This window comes from Hibiscus syriacus, unplaced genomic scaffold, assembly GCF_006381635.1.
Source record: "Hibiscus syriacus cultivar Baekdansim isolate YM2019G1 unplaced genomic scaffold, ASM638163v2 tig00110847_pilon, whole genome shotgun sequence".
Classification (NCBI taxonomy): Eukaryota; Viridiplantae; Streptophyta; class Magnoliopsida; order Malvales; family Malvaceae; genus Hibiscus; species Hibiscus syriacus.
This window is the reverse complement of record NW_024062888.1, coordinates 1,142,821-1,161,201: the sequence shown is the minus strand read 5'-3', so window position 1 is coordinate 1,161,201 and position 18,381 is coordinate 1,142,821.

Sequence of the window (18,381 nt, the reverse complement as noted above, 5' to 3'; positions counted from 1 at the left end):
AGTTGGGTGGTGAATTATAAGATATTAACTTTTTTATATTTATATTTATGTATTTTTTAAAGTTATTAAAGATGTTGGTTATATGTACTTAAAAAAATATTAGATAAAATTCATTAAATATTCAAATTTGTTATATGTGTTTGTAACTATAATTATGTTTATAAAATCAAAAATATTTAAGGATATACCAATGGAGTTGGTTCAAGTGGTAAAACAACTTGATATCGCTTAAGTAAGATCTCAGGATTGAGTCATTGTGTATGCAGAAAATCTTCGCTGGGAGACTCACCCACCAAAGCTAAGTGTGCGGCCCGGATCAGCCTAGATTAGTCAGAGTGAAGCCTTGAACTAGAGGTGTAAAGAACTATGCAAATTTAGTAAAAAGTATTTCTTATTCTCTATCTTTTATAGCAACATATCCTTATGCTTATATAGGTGCACTGTAACTAACCACACTCCTAGCTGGCAAGTCTAACCGATAACAACCCTTTCAAAAACTCTTAACTGCTCTTAACTGCACAACAACCTACATTCACCTATATCTATAATATTCTCCCTACTTTATTTTCCTTCTCCATGATCAAACGAAAAACTTGGATTTTAGATCTAAATTGCTCAAACAATGGTCTGGACAACGGTTTAGTAAACCCATCTACAACTTAATGGCTAGTTGGGACATAGTTAACGATCACCTGTTTAGCAGCAACATTCTCTCTCACAAAATGCACATCAAGTTCTACATGCTTAGCCTTTACATGATATACTGATTGCTACTCATGGCCACAACACCACTGTTATCACCCCAAATAACTGACACTTCTTGTCTCACAACCCCCATATTCAAATGAAGTACATCAACCCAAGTCACCTCTGCTACTGCATCAGCCACACTGCGATATTCAACTTTCATACTGGACCTCGAAACCGTCTTCTACTTCTTAGAAGCCCATGATACAAGATTATCTCCTATAAATACACACTACCTAGAAATGGACTTCATATCATCAAGGTTACCACCCCAATCTGCATCAACAAACGCCACTACCTTTACATTCAAGTCATAAGGAGATATCACTAGGCCATAATCGAGTGTACCTACAAGATAACAGAGTATGCGTTTAACATCAACAAGATGACCCTGACGTGGCACATACATTTACTGAGCTACTTGATTCACACTAAAGGTGATATCAGGTTGAGTATGACATGCATACAACAACGCTCCAACAATGATACGATACTCCTTTGCATCACATAGCAGTTCACCAACATTAGATTGAAACTTGCCCAGAATCATAGGTGTTACCACAAGATTGACTTTATCCATATCAGTTTTTATCAGTAGTTCAAGAATAAACTTGCGTTAACTCAGCACTAACGATCCACCACACTTTTCAACCTCAATACCAAGAAAATAGACAAGATCTCCAAGATCTTTTAACAAAAATGCAATACCCAGCTGGCGAACCACATCATCAACTTCAATACTTGAACTACCAGTAACAATAATATCATCAACATATACTAGCATATATGTATAAACACCATTGTTATTACAAACAAACAATAACGTATCAGCCCTAGACTCTGTAAACCCAAGCTAAAGTAGACACTATTTTAACCAAGCTTGCCAATTCCTAGGTACTTGGCGAAGACTATACAACACCTTGTTCAGCTTATACACAAGCTGAATGCCATCTAAAACATATTGCTCAAACCCTGGTGGTTGTTGCATGTACACATCCTCATCCAACTCTCCATTTAAAAACACATTATTTATATCAACCTGAAAGTCCTAGTGAAATCCTGCCCTAGTATTTGAGAGTAACCTTTAGAAACCAAGCGAGCCTTGTATCAATGAACTGATCCATCTGGCTTAGTCTTCAGTCTGAACATCCACTTACATCCTATAGTTAATCGCCCAGGTGGTAACTTCATCACAGTCCACGTACTATTAAGCTACAAATCATCAAATTCAGCATACACTGCTACTTTCCAGTTGAGAGACTTTAACGCATCATACACATTGGTTGGTTCCACTGCATTAGAGGTCATTACATACAATTTAGGTATGGAAACACCACACTTGCTCCTTGTAAGCATAGGATGAATATTCACAGCAGGTGCAGTAGACACCAATGGTTTTTTGCACAATATCATCCTCAGAGTTAGACACCAAAGGTTCTTGCACAACATCATCACCAGTGTGCACATCAATCTGATTATCAGGAACCATCACCTCATCATAACTCACTGCAGAAACAAAATTATCGGCCATTTCTAGTGATCCATTCCCTGAAACATCCTGCACAAAACCATGCAGTTCATCAATAACATCTAGAAAGTCTGTCATTGATCGTAATTACTGAATATCAACTATAATCTCTAGATCAACTGGCTCTACTCCAGATGTACCAGCTGCATCTGTTGTAGGAGATTTATTAGCTAAGCCTACAAAAAAAAAAGATTCATCAAAAACCACATGGCAAGACACATAAATCGTCCCATTCGAAGCAAGACAAAGGTATACATTGTTTTGAGAACTATAACCCAAGAATGTGCATACTTGAGATCGAAACTCAAGCTTATGAGTTTGAAACAGTCTTAAGTGCAGAAAACACTTGCACCCAAACACATTCATCGAAGCATAATCTGGTTTCTTCCCAAACAGCTTCTCACATGGTCATATACCATCCAACACTTTTGTTGGTAACCTATTAATAGTATAAACAACAGTTATGGCAGCATAAAACCAATATTGCACAAGCATAGATGCTTGAGCTAACAAGACTAAAGCAAGTTCAATGATATGTATGTGCTTCCTCTCCACAACTCCATTCTGCTTAGAGGTGCGAGGACATGAAAGCCTATGATTAATCCCATCTTGTAGTAGAACACGAGACAAACTCCTGTATTCTCCACCCCCAATATCTTTGAATTATTTTAATGGGAACACCAAATTGAGTCAACACTAATTTTTGAAACAACCGAAACAATATGACAACTTGAGACTTGTTTTGCAAAAAATAGATCCAGAAACAACCGAAACAATATGACAACTTGAGACTTGTTTTGCAAAAAATAGATCCAAGTATGTCTTGAATATGCATCAACAAATGTCAAAAAATATTTAAACCCTTTGGAGGCAATATGAGCATGACTTCAAAGATTAGTGAACACTAACTCAAAAGGAGCATGATAAATAGAAGTGGAATAGGAAAACAACTTATGACTTTTGCCAATACAACACGCATCACACTTTTCATTAACATTTGAAGAAATCGATACATCAATGGCCTTACAGGCTCTTACTACAATATTATAACTGGTATGACCTAACCTTCTATGCCAGAGATCATATAGATTAGAACCGTTAACATCAACAAGATTAGATTGAGCTTTATCATAAACATCTGGTGAACCGAACTTTGAAAACATATACATATCATCTTTAACCTTCCCTAAAAGTAGCACTTCACCTATAAAACTATTACGAACATAACACCCATGTGAGTGAAACTCAAAGTAAACTCCATTGTCCCTAGAACACTTTAAAACCGAAAGCAAGTTGTTTGTTACACCAGGCACATGCAGAAGATAATCCAAAAACAAATGAAGAGAGGATGATGGTAAAAATAACATTACTAACCATATTAACTTTTAACGACATACCATTAACCACAACTAGATTATCTAGACCAAAACGCTCAGCCCGTTGAGTGATGTTCTTACACTCAAGCATAACATGATAGGTATCACTTGAATAAAAACCCATTGATTAGAACCAGCTGCCAGCTAAGCATGAACAGAAGGTAATTCATCTGCTTGAGCTGTCCCACGTTTCTTAGTGTGACAACAGTCACAACTGGAGTTTTCCATAACCGTAAAGTTAGTATTAGCTGAACTCTGCTTAGATCGGAACTGGCCGATATCATCATCAACACAGTGAACGTTTCATCGAACCTATGCCAACATCGATTGACAAGATGCCCGACCTTTCCACAAAGTTGACATTGAACATGTGGCCTCCCTCGACCACGTCCTACAGAGCGACCACCAAAGTGAACACAATATGTTGGATTACAACTATCATCACCAACACCACTCATCATACCACGAACAACATGAGCACTCACGATAACATTCTCTTCTTGAGCAGTAAATCCAGCAAGTTGTGTTTCAACATCAACTATCATAGTATAGACTTTATCTAAGGGAATATACTTACCACTGGACGTTATAACAACCATGAACGGTTGATAATCCCTTGAAAGTCCTTTGAGAATAATGGCAATATGTTCCACAACAGGAACTGGACTACCAGACGATGCCAAAGCATCATACATTTCCTTAACCCTAGTAAGAAACAACCGTATGCTATCATCCCCCTTCTTAAGAGACTGCAACTTATAGTGTAAATTCATAACAGACGTCGTGGATCGATTGGAAAAGAATTGCAAAATCGTACTCCAAACAACAACAACTATTTCTGCACCAACAAACAGAGAAAGTAGATGATTACTAATAGTAGACAAGAGACAGGAAGCAACCAAAACACAATGATCATCAACACCCATCATAGGTGGAGGTTGCATTGCACTAGTAAGCAATCGTTCGAGGCGATGACTTTTCACAGTAAGGAGGATTTGTTGTTTCAACAACAAGAAGTTCGTCTCGTCAAGAACCACATTCACTTTCTTATTTGTGAACTTCTTTAAGAAATCTCCAGACGAACGAAATAACAGCTCCAGTCAAGAACCACCCTTCAATTACCCAACAAAGAAACCTCCAGGATGAATGGCGAATGATACCATGTAAAGAACTATGCAAATTTAGTAAAAAGTATTTCATATTCTCTATCTTTTACAGCAGCATATCCTTATGCTTATATAGGTGCACTGTAACTAAACACACTCCTAGATGGCAAGTCTAACCGATAACAACACTTTTAAAAAACTCTAAATTGCTCTTAACTACACAACAACCTAGAGTCACCTATATCTTTAATAGGAGGGAAAAAAAAATTAAAGATATATGAAGCATTTAAACCCGAATACTTGAAACTATCCAATCCTTTCATAAGCTATAAGCTTGGGAAAACACAATACTAATATCTGATTATAACAATCCTAAAATAAAAGATGAATAAGAAAAATATCAGTTTTGAAATAAAAAGAATATAATATAATCTTTTAATCATGAAATGATAAAAAAAACTAGTAACGATGTTATGTAAACTGATGTAAGTTCGATGACTTGTTATCATTGTGTATTAGAGAAATAACTAATGGATTTGTATTTGATGTATTATAAAGTGTATAGATTTTATAATTTAGCGTAAATTGTGTAAATGATCTCCAAACTTTTAGGATACTTACATTTTGGTCATTGAACTTTTAAAACTTGTAATTGATCAAACTTATATTTCACTTTCATTACGACCATTTCCTTCAATTGTCATGATATGTTAATCTCATCTCTCCCTAAAAATTCCTAAGTTCTCAAACTTAAAACTGGTAAGAATCATTCCTCTTGTCGTTGTTAATGTCATTATTCGGTGGTTTTCTAGTCCAAAAAATCACTTAACTACTCTTCTTTTTCTTTCGCTCTTTCATTTGTTTGGTTCAAACTCATTGGAAAACCTTACAATATCTCAAATTCTAATAAAAACTAAAAGTAATTTTTTTTCGATATACCATATATCAACCGTAAAAAATCAACTTGAAACAAAACTATATTAATCTTATGATCAAATAGAACTTTCCTACTATTGAGATTGATCGACAATCATTTCATTCATGAGAAACTCGCGAAAGTTAAGATGGATAGTTTTCATTTTCTTTCATTTTTTTCTTTTTTCTTTTTGGTGTTGTTAATTTTCTATTGCTATTGGTGGTTACAACCATGAATGGTGCCCAAATGAGATTGATGATGGTGGTTAAGGTTTTGGCTGGTCTAGTCTTGGATGGTGGTTATAGCTTGGGGTTACAATGTTTGGACTTGGATGAAATGACAATGACGAATGATTAAACAATTTTGTGAAGCTTATGAAACTCGTAGGTATGATATGTTTAATTTTAAAGACGACAATGACAAAAAGAATGTCAGACGGTGACGAACCAGGGGAAATGAGACCACATGATTATCGATTTGAAACAAGACTCTAGAGTTTTTATGGGGGAAGAAGACTTTACATGCCACATCAACATTTCTTAATGATGATTGATAATAATGATTGAAGTGCCTTAAATGTTCAAGAACCATTTATGTAGTTTACACATAAATATATTAAATATAGAAGTTTGAATTCATATATATCGACTGTTGATAGCTAACAAGGGTCAAATCCAAAAGCCACCCAACAAAAGGGGAAATTTTATTAAATTGTACAATGTTTGTATATAGCATGGAAGTCGATTAATTAAATAAAATTTAGGTTTTGTATGTTGTTTATCGTAATATAATGCAAGTTTAGTGACCCAAAAATATGTTTAAGCGTCGCATCCATTAATTTAAGCTAATTGCATTCACTTTGGAATCATTAACTTTCCATTTGGTTGGTTCCATTCAAAGTAAAGGTTTATTAATTTAAGTAAAGGTTTAGGTCAAACATATTGTTCTTAATACAAGATGGAAATAAAAATTCAATAAATATCAGTAAAATGACAATATATCCATAATATATATTACAATTATTAATTAATTTGATATGATAATAAAAACATATTATATTTATTAGAAAAAATAAATAAACTTCAATAGCACAAACTCTGACCATATAGAACAAAAGTAATAGTTAAATGGAATCTAAATTTTAATGTAACATAAAAATGAAGTGTTGAAGTGGACATCATATGTCAAAACAGTAATTTAATGAAAAAGCATAGTAAGGTTGGTCGTAGTCAACTGAGTGGGTACATCCACATCACCCCGTCACATGACGGCGACGTATCGGTATCTCTAACCGATTAAACCCTGCCACGGTTTTGACTTTTCAAATTGGCCAATAGTACGGCGATTTTCCCGATATATTATCGGTGACCGGTAATATTATCAATCTAACACCGGTCAGATTATATTTTCCGATCTAACACCCTTAGCAGTAAAGCGCGCCCCCTGCATCGCGTTATACGATGATTTAGCGCCACGTGGGGTATAGCGCGCCCTCTGTACCGCGTTATACGGTGAGCTGACGCCACGTGGGTATAGCGCGGCCCCTGCAGCGCGCTATATGCCACGTAGGGATATAGCGCGGATCAGGTACCGCGCTATACTTTTACTCCTAATAATTTTATATAGCGCGGGGGAGGTACCGCGACATACCTTTACTCCTGACATAAATTTATATAGCGCGGGGCAGGTACCGCGTTTTGTATAACTTTCCTCGCTATAAATACCATTCTCCGCCGGTTAATTTCTCACATCTCTCCTCTGAACTTATAAATTAATACAACAATTCCGTCAACGAGTCAATAATTCTGGCAATCTTCTCATATTTTATTTAGAAATTCGTGCGATTTTTCGTTATAAGATAATTTTTTTATAATTTTTTTATTTATTGTTTATTATGATTATTTGAAAAAATATATACTAATTATTTCAATTAATTTTGTGTTTGTAAAATTGGAAAGCGGGAGCATACGTCGAAATAGTTTTACGGTGCAGGTAATAATATTAAATTATTATTTAATTTATTTACGTTGATGTGTAAAAATTTTATTGTGTTATATGTTCGTTCATATATAATTTATTAAATCAGGTTTGTTTCATTTTTTTTCCAGATATAATAGTGCCGCACTTTTAAACTCAAATAATGGCGCGACTTTCAGCTATTGTTTATTATGATGGTGAAATTCGAGAAGATGAAACCGGCGTTGTTTTCGTATCAAATGAGCGTGTTAAAATATCATTCAAGAGAAACATAACTCTTGAGGCTTATAACAAAGATTTCGAGAATATTCATGTGGGAAGTAGTAGAAGAGTGTCGTCGTTGCAGTAGATTTCCAACATCATTGTTGCCATTAACTTATACAACATTCGAACTTTCGAACAATGATGATGTTGAAATGATGGTGAAGCTCAAGTAATTATTCAGACGCCGCTATTGAGATGTATGCACATTTTGTTCAAGTGCGTTGTTTCGGGTCAATCATTAAGCTCCCACTATGGGCTGACTGAACAAGTTGATCAAGTTGACAGCCCGACGACAGTAATGTGTAATGATTTTAATGCCATAATGGGGAGACATTCATCCGCAAGTCCTTACGATATGTACCAAGGTAGGTCGACGAACAATCCGTATGGCAACATCGCGTCCAGTTCAAGGGGAAGGCATTCATATGCAAATCCCTTTGACCTTAATATGGAGATGCCATCGACGCAACCATCTGTGCAGTTTCCATTTGACGCGATGGCTTCAAGCTCTAGGGGGAGGCATTCGAATGCGAGCTTTTTTCGATCTCAATGTCGATATGCCTTCCAGTTCAAGGGGAAGGCGTGCAAGTAGTAGGTTCTTTGACCTAAATGTGGAGAGTATGGAGGAACCATCATCTCCACCAGAAGAACCGCTTCGTGAGCCTGGTGCGGATAGTGCTGAGACTGGACTGTTCATTGACCCAAAATCACCGCAATTCAACTCCGATGATGATGAAGTTCCAGGAAATGTGGCACAAATTGACCTTCCTGCACACATGTATGAAGCTGATTATGGTGCAATGTACGGGCCAGAATTTGCGGATATGCCTAATCTCGGTGACTATGAGTATTACTCATCAATAAATAATGGTGAGTTATCTTTAGGCATAGAGTTTTCAAGAAAAGAAGAAGCGATGATGGCTATAAAAAATTACAATATTCGTAATTCTGTTCAGTCTAGAGTAGACCGCTCCACGACCGGAAAATATGTATGCTACTGTGCCCAGCGCAAAAACGGATGCAATTGGATGGTTCGCGTATCGAAGAGGAAGAGGAAAAACAACAGATGGGAACTAACAGTATACAACGGTCCTCACACATGTTATGCTGGAGGGGTCAACCAAGATCATCCCAACTTGGACTCTGAAGTGAGATGCCAAGCCATCATGCCCATGGTCAAAGAAAGCTCTCATATAGCTGTTGTAGTGTTGATTTCAGCTATACAATCGCAATATGGGTACACTGTCTCCTATAAAAAAGCTTGGTTGGAAAAACAAATGCCATTGTCAAACTTCATGGCGAATGGGATGCATCTTACAATAGGTAGGTGCGAACGTTGAATCCTGGGACAATTGTGGACTTCAAAACTTCCTATGCATACCATAATGATCGAGTTCTTCGCGATCGATGCCAATTCTACCGGGTTTTTTGGAGTTACCCACAGTGCGTTAATGTTGTCAAATTCTGCAAGCCTGTGGTCCAGATCGACGGGACTTTCTTGTATGGAAAATACAAGCAAGTTTTATTATTGGCAGTTGTCCAAGATGGCAATCTTAACATTCTTCCAGTTGCTTTTGCTCTTATAGAAGGAGAAGATACAACTTCTTGGGCTTTTTTCCTCTGAAATTTACGTACACATGTTATCACGAGGGAAACATGTTATCACGGGAAAACATCTGTGTCATTCAGATCGCGGAGCTGGATCAAAGCAGCAATGGAGTCTTTGGGTTCAATGTGGCAACCACCCTTTGTCCAACATAGGTATTGTCTTCGACACATTGCCGCGAACTACCATGGAAGGTACAAGAAGAATGATGAGCGTCAATTAATTGCGCATGGGTAAGTGAAATTAGCAAGTTTGTTATCTTTCGATCGTTTTAATTTTGCAAAGACAACAAGTTAGTAAGTTATATATTTTTTGATCAGGTTACGAACTACTTCCTCGAACGTTTGAATCAATGTTTCAAGAGTTACGGGCGAAGAACGAGGAAGGATATGATTACATCAGCCTCATCGATAAATAAATATGGACGAACACATATGATGGTGGATATCGATATGGACACATGACGACCAACTTGGCAGAGACAATCAATTCAACCTTAAAGGGTACACGTCACTTACCTGTAGCGGCTTTGGTAAAGACTACATATTTTTGTTTGGGGGAGCGTTTTGCGAAACTCGGGGGACAAGCTCAAAACTGGATTCAAGGCGGTCATGTCTATCACCCTAGATTAGTTGCAGATCTACAGAAAAAAATTGCTGCATCAAATAGAATGTCTGTAACAAGCTTCTCTAGAAGGCATGAAATGTTCGTGTCAAGAGTTACCGCGACTCTTCAAGGATTGAAGTTGTGTCGTTAAGAGTAAATCTAAGGGATAGAACGTGCGACTGCGGGTTTTTTCAAGCTCTGAAGTATCCATTCTCTCATGTGATAGCAGGTTGCTCGCATACACGTCAAGACTATAACCATTTTGTGGATCCCGTATACCTACTATCTGAAGTTTTTAAGGTATACAAATTTGAGTTTTCCCCCATAGGTAATGACAAAGACCCTGATGAGGTTCAAGATTGACTTCCGATTGTACCAAATCCGAGTTTATTGAGGGAGCGTGGTCGTCCAAAATCCAATCGAATTCATTGCGATATGGATATTAGAGAAAGATCTAGACAAGACAGAAGATGTGGGCATTGTAGAAACCCATGACACACTAGAAAAACATGTCCACTTCTGTTGTCATCAAGTAACAATTGATGAGGAAATGATGTATTTTATTATCAAATAATAATTCTTCTACTTTAATTTGCATTTACTTCAAGTTAATGTCATTTGATAATCACCGATGAAGATTAAAAACAAAACCAATCATTAAATTTTAACAAACTAATAACAATAAGTATTAAATGGTAAATGATAACCAAATTACAATAACTGATATTAAATGGTAATAAAAAATGACTGGAAATACATTAAAAAACAAATAAAGTAAGTATTAAATGAGAAATAATAAAAAAATTACAATTTAACAAAATAAAGTAAATACAAATATAATAAAAAATAAAATCTATCGATGCCTGCGACGCGAATGTGTTCCGCAGGGCGGTGGCTGTCGGTCTCGAGGAGGATTTCTTCGTATCACTGGTTCTGACTCCTCGATGTCATCATCATCACCATCGTCGTCGTCGTCGTCATCGTTATCGTCGTCTTGCGCAGGTACATGAGGAGCTGATGACGATAAAGCACCTCTTTAGAATAAGGACCCTGGAGGTGTATGACTGACTATCCCACCAGCCTGCGAAAACTGGGAAAAGTCATAAAACCCAGACATCGCTGAGTGTGAAAACTGTACAGGAGGCGGTGTCTGTGCTGCGGCCATGGGTGATGAGACTGAACCCGCCAAATATCCAACATATGAACCCCAAGTCGGGTCTGTAAACATAGACCCACATTAGCCTCCAGGAGGGGTTATCTGTGACGGTGACGGTGGCGGGGTCATAAAACTGGGTGAAGGTAGCGACGATGTCATCTGGTAATGGAAAGGCGATGGTGGCATCATATATGGCTGCGACATCATATATGGCTACGGTGGCTGCTGGGAAGGTCCTGCTGGTGCAGCTGAGGATGAACCGGAAGCACCTGCTCTCCGTCCACGAGTCGGGGGACGATGGTGCTGTGTCGGTGAACGTCTCTGTCGACGTCGTGGAAAGATCTGCCCTCGTGCATCCTCGGGAAGTAGAAACGATTTCCCATTACTATTGAACCACTCATAATAATCCTCAGCATACATCAAGAAGTCAGTAAAAATGGGCTCTCTACGTGGAAGGCGCCGATGTCGATCCTCCCACAACACGACCCACTCATGATGCCTCACCAGCCAATCTGTATCTGTCTTGCCGCGTCTATCTAAGCTATGCAACTCATCCATATTGCGAGGTGCTTCCGGAATTGGTTGAAAACAACCAAACTGCCGGAGCACGCGATCAGTGGAGTGCCACTCGACGGTCGCATAACAGATCAGAGGGACCATCTCCATCCAAACATCTAATGGACCCCTCAACTCAGGTGGGATCACCGCCCTCACATCATCAGTAGAATATGATACCCATTCAAACTAAAACAAATAATATATAATTTTTATCAAAATAATAATCTAATTATATAACTATAATCTAAAATCGATTTTTAAACATTAAATTCATACCTGTGTGCCAGCCTTCTGATCGATTAGCACCCTAATCTTTTCTAAATCATCAGGTAGCTCCTGATGATTTTTTCCTATCAGTAGACCACCTATTCAAGGAAAAAAATTGTTATACGCTGTATAAAATTATTAATATACAAAATCAGTTTTATAATTACCTCAAAGTAGTGGAAATACGAATGGGTTCTTCACAACGGGACAAAAAAGGGCAATCGATACCATGCCCAAGACTGCAGCAGCAGGAGACATCCGCCGATAGCATTACGCCTGTAGTCAGTGGCTCCACACATCTCCCTGTACAGCAAAGCCAAAACTGCCGAGCCCCAACTGAATGATCCGGCGAGACGAAAGTCGCTAAGATGTCGCAACCACATGCAGTGAACTAGGTTACGCGATTTGTCCGGCATCAGCAACCCTCCTATCAGCTGCAGTATGCATGCCCGTGCATACATCTTAACCTCATCCTCAGAGGCGTCAGCGCTCAACTCCCGAAAATTGGTATCTAACCAATTTAACGGTATCCTACATCCGATAAAATTTTCTGGGACACGTCCTAGACTATCCCGACACAAACCAGTCCAAGAACCGGAAGCTACCCCTGATATCACATCTCCATCCACCAGAAGCCCCAGGTGCATAGAAACATCCTCAAGCGTGATCGTGCACTCTCCGCATGGAAGATGGAATGTGTGGGTCTCCAGCCTCCACCGCTCTACTAAGGCAGAAATCAGGTCTGACTCTATCTTACAGTGACCCTGATATCTACCTATGTAACCAAATCCAACCTCTACTAAATACGACAAGACACGACTGGTATCACTAACTTAAGATTCCTAATAAAAGGATCTAATACACAATCCTTCTCCTAAAAATAAATAATTACAAAAATTAATTCTTAATCTAATAATCATGCATTAAATGAATCAACTAATTATTAATAATAATTTAAATTAAATTAAAACATTAAAATGTTACCGTATCAGCAAAGTGTCGAGATATTTATTATTAATAATCATGCATTAAATAAATAACTAAATATTACTAATAATTTAAATTAAATTAAAACCCGAGCCAAGTAGATTGCCTTCCATTATATATATGCAAAAGAATTATATTAGTAAAATATTAAATAAAGTACAAATATAATAGTAAAAATATTATAAAATATACCTTAAAAAGAGAATATTTGAGAGAAATTTAGAGAATTTGAGAGAATTTGGTGTGATAAAATGATTGAGAATGGGGGTATTTATAGGGAGGAGGGGTCGGTAGTTAGGGGTATAGCGCGCCCCCTGCACCGCGCTATACCCCACGTGGCAGATATACAGGTATAGTGCGCTACAGGGGCCGCGCTATACCCACGTGGCGCCAGCTCATCGTATAGCGCGGTGTAAGGGGCGCGCTATACCCCACGTGGCGCCAAATCATCGTATAGCGCGGTGCAGGGGACGCGCTTTACTGCTAAGGGTGTTAGATCGGGAAATATAATATGACCGGTGTTAGATCGGTAATATTACCGGTCACCGGTGATATATCGGGAAAATCGCCAATGGTGCCTGCGATTATATATATATAGCTTTCCCTGCAATATTTTTAAGGTATAATGTTGAAAAATATTTTAAGTTTAACCAAATAATAATTTGAGTAAATTATACGTTTAGTATCTAAATTATCGGTTTTGATCCGTTTTAATATCTAAACTTTTAATTTTTAATGACGGGTACTAAAATGAAACAAAAACTGAACATAATGTATGATTTTGAAAAAATTGAAAGTTTAGACGCTAAAATAGATCAAAACTGATAGTTTAAGTACTAAATGTGTAATTTACCCTAATTATTTTGATATTTATTTTCTAGAGAATTTTGACTCCTTGACTGTTTATTTTAGGGTAAAATGATATATAATGTTTGACTTAATAGTAACTTTAACCTTTATTCTTTTCTTTTAGAGTATTTTGGACCCAACATTTAATTTTAGAGGGAAAAAACTCTTATTTTATAGCGTTGATTATTTATTAACTAACAGTTTCCATCTACGGAGTGATCTTTTATCTTAAAATAAATTTTGAGAGTCAAAATACTCTGAAAAATAGATGCTAAAATAACTATTTAGTTAAACGTTATGAGTATTTTTTTTACGTTCTTCATTTTTTTAACTTTTTCTTCTTTGGATAAACTACATCGATTACTTAATTTTACTCTCTTTTTTACTTTAGTCATTCAACCTTTAAAACTTTGGATAAACTACATCGATTACTTAATTTTACTCTCTTTTTTACTTTAGTCATTCAACCTTTAAAATTTTCAATTTCATCATTGATCATTTAACCATTAGCTTTTAACGCCATTTAAATATTTTGGTGAATTTATGCAAAAGACTCTTAAAACTTTTCTCCCAAACATAGAGTTTTTGGACTCTCAAATTCACTAAGGTCAAAGTATTTTCTCTCTCTAAAAAAATGAAGGAAGAAGAGGTCGAGAAGAAGAGGTCGAGAAGAAGAAAAATAATATACATCGATTTCACGTTGATCATACAACAAAGATTACATGCCAAACTAATAAAACATCTAAGCTTTGATTTTAGTTTTGTCAAATTCAAGGGAATTTTATGAAAAATCAAATAAAAAAGAATTTATAATTTTACGCACCATTCTTAAGCCTAATAATGAAACATCATAAAAAATAAAATCTAAAAAATTGAATTTAATTTCTGATCCTATATAAAATTGACTTAATATACTAAGAATGGAAGACAGTCTAAAATAATTAGGTTCGGGCTTAAGCACTTCGAATGATGATAATATAAATTTTAAGCTCTCTCCAAGTTTGGCCATTACTTATCACAATTTGTTTGTTTCGGTAGAGCCAAGACTTCACCTATCTGCCACGTCAATTATATTCATAAACTAAGCATATATAGGATCGCCATTCATGTAAATTGGATGGTCACGTTAGTAGGTATCCACCACATAAATACTTTGCATTTCATAATCTTAAGGATATTTATGAAGTTGTTGGGTTTCGTGCTTATGTTATAGTATCTTCGAGTGTTCAAAACCTAAAAATCTTTGGAATATATAGAGAAAGCGTTTCCGAAAGAAGGGTGATAAGTCATGACCTATTAGTATGACTTCTAGTAAACCCGTGTGATTTACAAGAGTTAAATTTATCGTCACCGTATCCATCAAGCCTAGTGACATACAAGTAACTATCTTATCTCTACACAACACCAACTACAAAAGTCACAACAAAATTTTCAACCAAGTTTGAGGAAGGGGTGAATCTAATGAAACCACCTCACCTTCACTCTTCCTCACCCTACCTCATTATGGAGAAGACATACATGAATATTGCTCAAAGGTTGATCTTTCACCGATTGCAACTCTCCATCCAAATTAGAAGAGATGAACCTTTTGCAACCGTTATAACTTATTCGTTGCTTTCAACAAGATAAAAATTACATTAAATTTATTCGAGTTTAAATTAAGGGTTATTTAGATGAATGTTGACACGTTTATCTACCCTGGCGGCGGAGAGTGCAAATAGTACACCCCAAACGGTAAAACTCGTCTCGAAAAAGTAAGTATTTATCCTCCATGAATAAGATAAAACATCAAATTGTAGAGTCGCCACCAATCTTTTTTATTCGGCGAGATTGGTCACCAAAATGTCATATTATTTTAATAAAAATTCCTAAGAATAATATTAAAATAATACAACTCAGGTCTGCTTACCAGAAAAATGAGTTCGGGAGTCGGTTGCGTATAGGGAAGGATTAGCACCCCCATAACGCCCAAAATTGGTATCGGTATTTATTAGTTAAATGTTTTTGCAATAAATTATAGATTTGTTCATTGATTAAATAACTTAATATAGATACTAAATATTTAATATAAATATTATTAATGCTATTATAATATTTAATAATAAAACTATATAGATCAAATTATGTATTATCCTAATATATAAAAGTATACTAATATTATAATTAGTCTTAAAATAATAATTAATGATGAAAACATAGGATATTAAAATTAATTAACATAATTCGAAATACTATTAAAATAGTGTACTAATAGTGTAATTTACCCTTATTATTATATAGATCATAATATAAAATATTAAAAATATGAAGGGCTAAATGTGATATTTTATCCTAGAATATATAAACATATAGGCGGGACTACAATATAAATAATTAAAATTTAAAAACCAAATTAAAATTTGAAAGAACCTGCTTTCTTGACCAAATTGTGAAATTACAAAGACAGAGGGACCATGCGTGTGATTTACCCGTTGCTTAATTACACTGAAGCCCCCTCTCCCAAAACGACACCGTATGGGAGAGGGTATAAATGGCCCAAGTTTGTCCCTAAAGAGCCTAGTGCTCTCATTTCTCTCGTCTCACACTCTCTCTAAACGAGAGATGTTCTGGCATTTCTCTAAAAATCCTCGCCAGAGGTACTTCGGTCACCAGTTAGTATCCTTGCACCACCGATCGCCGCCGCCGTCGGCCACCACCCACAATGGCTGGAAAACACCAAATTTACCCAAAATATAGATCCGAACCTCCTATACCCAAATCTGACCTCCGTTTCTTCTAAAAAAACCCTACAAATTCGTAGATCTAAAGAAATACCTTCAGTATTTCAGTTCCTCGGCTGCGTGTGGAGGCGCGTGGGTAAGCTTCTCAGACTCTTCTTTCTATTTTCTTGTTTAGTCCGTTACTTATTGTGTTTGTTTCTTACTCTCGCTGTCTCTCTTGTTTGTGGGTATTTGCTGTGTCCTTCTCTGTTTGCTGTTGTTATTTGTGTTGCTTGCAGGAATGCCTTATATAGGCCTCGAAGATTTGGTGTAATGATAGTAAGATCTGGTGAGTCACCGGACCTACGGTGGTGACTCACCATAGCTTGATGTGTTGTGCGGTCCTCGTTCACCTTCTGGAACCTTCGGGATAGTTATGGAAAGACGGTGGAGGCGTGACACTATTCGGTTGGAGCATTAGAGGCGGTGGCCGGAATAGACCCTAGGGTTGCAATGATACCCTAGGGTTTCTGGAATCATCTGGAGTAATATAGTGTGTCGATCTTTATCTGGATCAGACTGTGGAGATGAGCTGGCGGCTGGGGCTATATGTGAGAAACCCTAGCTGCATGGGCTTCTCTCGCGGGCTTGCTGGAATTGGGCCTTGCTCGGTTGTTGGGCTTGAATTAATTGTAACCTAAATATGGACCTAACCCGAGTTGGGTTATAACCGGGCCAACTGAACTTGTATATTGGGCCTGTGTGCCTCACTTTGTAACCAGGCCTTCGGGTTTTACAAATAATAATATTTATAATATAATATTATTATATATATAATAATGTATATATAATAATTGTCACTCAAACAAAAATGATTGTCCACAGCTGCCCCTATTTGCTTTATTTTTGTGTAAACAATAATAAAACAAAGATAAAAAGACAAGTTTTCGTCGAGTGAACTTCTTGCTTTGCTGGAAAATTTGTTCCACTACTCTTTCGTGGAGAGTGAATTTTAATCTAACCTTGCTCCTTCTTCACTACTCTTTTGTGAAGGCTAAGGATGACTTGCAAATGATTTGCTTCACTACTCTTCCGTGAAGGCTGAATTTGCATGACTTCATTACTCTTTCATGAAGGCTTCATACTTTGCTGAAAAATTTGTTCCACTACTCTTCTATGGAGATTGATCTGGAATGACTTGAACATAATCTGTTTCACTACTCTTCCGTGAAGTTCAGACTCAAACTTGGATTGCTCCACTACTCTTCCGTAGAGTTCTCATACTTTGTTGAAAAATCCGTTCCACTACTCTTCCGTGGAGAACAAATTTTAATCTTGCTTATGCTTTTGCTTCATTATTCTTCTGTGAAGTTTGAAAAATGATTGACTTGACAAGAATATAATTTCACTACTTTTCCGTGAATATCAGATTCAAAGTTGGATTTGCTTCCTCTACTCTTCTGTGGAGTTTGATTTGACTTGAAAAGAATCATCTTGATTGAGACTGATAGATGACTCAAACAATTTACAAATTACCCGAAGGATTTACAAATGACCCGAAGGATTTACAAATTACCCGAATGATTTACAAATGACCCGAAGGCTTTACTTAAATGAGAAACTTTAAAAATCACTTTCTCATTTTTCGAAACAACTTGTTTGTCGGGCATGCCCCAATACTTCTTCTGTATGGATTGCGTTCATATATTCTTCAGATGTTTGCCTCTCTAAACATGACT